Here is a 5318-nt window from a genome sequence, read left to right on the forward strand (position 1 = left end):
GCAGGAGACATGGTTGAGGGCGTTCTCGATCACTGAGGTTGGGGGGGAAGAGGAGGAGGAGGTGGGGGCGGGGCGAGCAGGGAAGTTGTGGTCCTTGAAAAAACGAGGACATCCGAGATGTACAGGAATGAAATGCCTCACCCTGGGAGCAGATGCAGCAGAGGTGAAGGAATTGGGGATGGGGATAGCATTTTTGCAGGAAGGTGGGTGGGAGGAGGTGGGCTTGAAATGGATATCGGTTTCTAGGTGGGTGCCTGAGATGGAGACAGAGGTCCAGGAAGGAGTGAGGTATCAGATGGTCCAGGTGAACTTAAGGTTGGGCTAGAAGGTGTTGGTGAAGTGGATGAACTGTTCGAGCTCCTCGTGGGAGCACGAGGCAGTGCCGATACAGTCAATGTAACAGGGGAAGAGGTGGGGTTTAGGGCCGGTGTAGGTACGGAGGAGAGATTGTTCCACGTAGTCTACAAAGAGGCAGGCATAGCTTGGGCCCATGCGGGTACCCACGGCCACCCCCTTTGTCTGTAGGGGGTGGCCGGAATTGAAAGAAGTTGTTGAGGGTAAGGACGGGTTCGGCTAAGCGGATGAGGACTGGTTAGACCTGCGGGACAGGAAGAAATGGAGGGCCTTTAGGCCATCTGTATGGGGAATGCAGGTGTATAGGGACTGGACGTTCATGATAAAGATGAGGTGTTGGACTGGGGAATTGGAAGTTCTGGAAGAGGTGGAGGGAGTGGGTGGTGTCATGGACGTAAGGAGTTCCTGGACCAAGGGGGAGAAAATGGAGTCCAGATTTCACAAGCTTCAAAATCTCCCCTCCCCCTACTGCATCCCAAAACCAGCCCAGCTCATCCCCACCTCCCTAACTTGTTCTTCCTCCCACCTCAAGCCACACCCCCATTTCCTACCTATTAACCTCATCCTACCCACTTGACTTGTCTGTCCTCCCTACCTCCACTCACTTTTACTGGCTCCATCCCCACCTCTTTGACCTGTCTGTCTCCTCGCCACCTCCCCCCCCTTCTCCCTATTTATTTCAGAACCCCCTTCCCCATTTCTGAAGAAGGGTCTAGGCCCAAAATGTCAGCCTTCCTGCTCCTATGATGCTGCTTGGCCTGCTGTGTTCATCCAGCTCTGCACCTTGTTATCTCACCTCTAAAAAACTGATCTTTCTACAGAAGCTCCAAAACACTTTTGTACCATGAAGTACCAGGTCCAAAATCTACTGCAGCTACAGAAGCTCAATACAGACCAGTTAGAGACTTAAAAAGATTAACAGATTAACTATTTAGCATCAAGATTTAACACACATCATAAAGAAGTAGAATTTAGCACTGAGCCACATGTGGAAAAAAAATCAGACCAAAAAAGGTTAGTCAGAGCACCCCAAAGGAGCATTTTGGATGCTTAGAAATAGAAGGGCTTTAGGAGCTGAAGATAGTGCTTTATCTTGGCAGGAATAAAAATAATGCCAAGAGATAATGGGGTTGTAGGAGGTCAAAGACAAGGGGAAGCAAGGGACAATGCCACTCAGCTACCATTGCCAGGGAAGGGACAGTCAGACCAGGGAACTGATCTTGTGGCAGAAGCCTACAATTGGCCCAATCTAGAATACAGGATTCTGAACAGGTCATTGTTGGAATACATGCCAGACTCTGAAGACAAGTCAGGAGTGGTATTGAGGTGGAGTAGGATGTCATTAGCACACACATTTAGAATCTGGTATTGCTAGAAATTTTTTTTTTTCTTTTTAAAAGGGCCACAAGAGGGGAAGCATTTTCTAATTGTGCTGAAGGCAATGGACTTAATCATATTGGATTAAAAGTTAACTCTTCAAATGGTCAGACCTACTGAGTTTAGCTTCTATTAAAAAACAATTCAAGAAATTTCCAAACAGCCAATGGCTAGGGACCCAATTCCTCAGTGGTTCATAACCAGCACTGTCCAGTGTTTTTACATAAAAAAAACCTTAAAACAGAAGTAGTTTTTTTTTTTTTAAAAAAACAAATCTCTTTCAGCATTGTGGCTATGTCCCTACCCCAGGCCAAGAGGCCTACATTCAAGTGCCACCTGCTCCAGAGGCATGGAATACCATCTGAACAAGTCAGTTAGAAAAACAAAAGTAGGCTAACCCAACTAAACATTTCAGGGATCAGCATGAATCCAAACTGTCCAGAAATATTATTACACAACTCTGGAACAAAGTGGAACTTCAACCCAGGCCTCTTGGGTCAAATATTAGGACATGGTTAACACCTGGCACTAACAAGTTAAATAGCAAGGAAACCAATCTTCACACTAGCCATTAGCTTCAAGTGTTAAGCCAGTCCTTCTATTGAAGGAAGAATCAAGCCCAATAACTATCCCCCATACATCCACAAGTCACAGTTTAAGAAAAAAAAACTTAAGCACTTGCCAATTCATTCAAAAGAGAAGTTATCAAGCCACAGGCTACAAACACAAGGACAAGCAGAAAAGTAAAAGAAAAAGAAATAAAAGACTTCTCAAATAGGATTAAAAGGACTGTAAACTCCCAAAAACATAGGGTTAAAGAAGGATAGTACATCAAAGAGTAAGTAAATAGCCTCTAAAACAGTCTACAAACTATTGACATGCAGAGAAATATACTATGGGGGGAAAGAAAAGAAGCAGCACCAGCTAAAACCAATCTCTCCAAAAATACACAACAAACCCACCTGATCAAGCCAGTAATCTCCAGATCCCTATTGTTTCAGCTTTTATATCAACTTTCTTAATGAAGCACCCAGGCTCCTCCTGGAGGCGGAGCCAGGAGGGTTGCCTTCCAATGGGATTGTTTGGATTTTCATTGCCTCAGTGATGGGGTTAAGAGACACTGATGGGGTGGCGGTAGCTGGGGAGCAGGATAGTAAGCCTCAATGAGTGAGTAACCTAAGTGAGAGTGATAGGGATACAGTGACAGTTCCTGGATCCAACTCTGCTTGACCACAAACTCAACATTGCACCAGCGGTAGGCGACAGATAGTTGAGGATTATTTGTGTATGGGAGAGTGGACCAATTCACCCAGGGAAAGCTTACTGTCTCCACCCAGCGCCAGAGTCAATTTCAGGAGTCGGTCACTCAATGTATTCCCTCTTGGGATATGGGTGGACCCACAATGCAGTTATTATCCCTGGGAAAGTAATGGTGAAACAAGTTTTAACTAGCTGAACACCCCACGAAGAAAACCAAACAGCAGATGGATCAAAGGAGATCCCAGATTTTTAAGAGAACCCCAGCCAGCATTCCTCTCCTCCCACTCCCCTCAGATGAAAGTGATCAGTGTGGGTCACATGTTATGAAGGTATAGCCCCACAGTGTTGGCAGAGATCTGGGACCTTGACCAGCAACAATTTAACAGTGATAATTGTGCAAGTTAGAATGATGGTGATAAATTTGGGAGTTTTTAGCTCACCTCCCTCCATGTGGATTGCTACTTGTTTGGATCTGGTCCTCAGGCCATTAACTTCAGATCGGTTGTAGAATGACTGAAGCCATTGCCTTTTGTCCTGACCATGATCTCTACTGCCCCTCCAGCAGCCGTGTGTCTTCAATCCATATCCACCTTCGCAGCCTGGACAATGTCCATTGCTTTGTACCCTGTTTGGCCCTGAGCTGAGTTGTCAACCCAACGGACTCTATCATAAATCACACCATTTATCTAACCAAACACATCTACTGCTCAAATGCTTCATTCGAATCAAAAACTCCAGTCTCACATACTCTAACCTGTCCAGCCTCCTATTCTTCACCCTCTATAAGTTGTGATAAAAATCTATTTAATTTTCTATGTCCGCACGTGCTGCAGAACCTCACAGCTTGGAGAGATTGTAACATTCAAGGTACACAATGGTTGCTGTGTTTGATTTTTACCTTGGAGCGGGGACAGAACCGTGTCAGAGTATTTGAATAGGTCAGTCAGAAGATTTGAAGGGACAGTGAACAGTAGGCAGTGTCAACCAGTTTTGGAAAGTCAGAAAGCAACAACTGAAGATGTTTGCCATCTCATGGTGCTGCTAGCCATCTCCATTCAGCTGGAACACAGTCAGCTCTGGAGGGCTGGGGGCTCAGTGGACCTCCTGGAGAGCTGGAATTGTGATAGTGACTAGATGCTGGAGTGCAGTCATATGAAGCCCAGAGGGATACTGACCCAGAGAAGAGGTTGAATAGTTGAGAGGTGAGCAATAGTTATCTGCTGTGTGGCTGAGGAGCTGGGGAATCGTGTTTAGACACTGGAGTTTAGTTTGGTCATAACAGGGTGAAGAAGTCTCAGTGGTTGGTCGGCTCAGCTAGGAAAGAGGACCAAGAAGATTGGTTCTGGGAGCAGATATTAGAGCAATCTAGAATTATGTGCCTTTTGATGAGAATCAGCTCTATTCCAGTAGAGCTAAAAGCTAGCACTTTGTTTAGCTCTGGATGAGAGAAGCTGAGCTTTTTCATGAGGGAGAAAGAGATTTTAAAGAATTTTTGTGACTCCAGGTGGTCACTTTCATCTCAGGAGTTGCAGACAAATCTGAAATCTGATTTAATGCCTCTCCTTAAGTAAGATTTGTCTGTTAACCCATATTTACCTCTTGTCAACTCTGGTCAAGTTTATTTTGTTTATAGAAAAGCTATGAAATCCTGTGGCTTTATTCACTTAGCAAGTACCTGGGATTTCAAACTTCCTCTATTTTAAACAAAAAGAGTAACTGATCTTTCACCAGATTCTAAAATAAATTTGGTGGGATCATCCAGAATCTTAAGAAAGCTCCAATCTGTTGCTTCTGTCCCATCTCTCACCAAGTCCTACTTACTCATTGCTGATCTACATTGACTCCTGATCCCTCAGCTTTAAATGTGGTCAAGGATTGGGTTAATTGATTATACAGTGGTACTATTACTTCATGAAGGAAGGAATTGATTTCAAGAGGAGGATTATTGATCAAGGGTAAGATTAGTCCTTTGGTTAGGCCACACTTAGAATATCGCGTTCAGTTCTGGTCGCCACATTACAGGACGGATGTGGAGGTTTTGAAGAGGGTGCAAAAGTGGTTTACCAGGATGCTGCCTGGATTAGAGGGTATGAGCTATAAGGAGAGGCTGGAAAAACTTGGGTTGTTTTCTCTGGAGCGGTGGGGGCTGAGGGGAGACTTGGCAGAAGTCTATAAGATTGTGACATGCGTAGATAGAGTTGGTAGTCAGAATCTTTTCCCCAGAGTTGAAATGTCTAATAATAGGAGGCATGCATTTAAGGTCAGAGGGGGAAAGTTCAAAAGAGACGTGAGGGGCAAGTTTTTTTTATACAGAGAGAGGTAGGAGT

Source organism: Rhincodon typus, chromosome 29, assembly GCF_021869965.1.
Source record: "Rhincodon typus isolate 14 chromosome 29, sRhiTyp1.1, whole genome shotgun sequence".
Lineage (NCBI taxonomy): Eukaryota > Metazoa > Chordata > Chondrichthyes > Orectolobiformes > Rhincodontidae > Rhincodon > Rhincodon typus.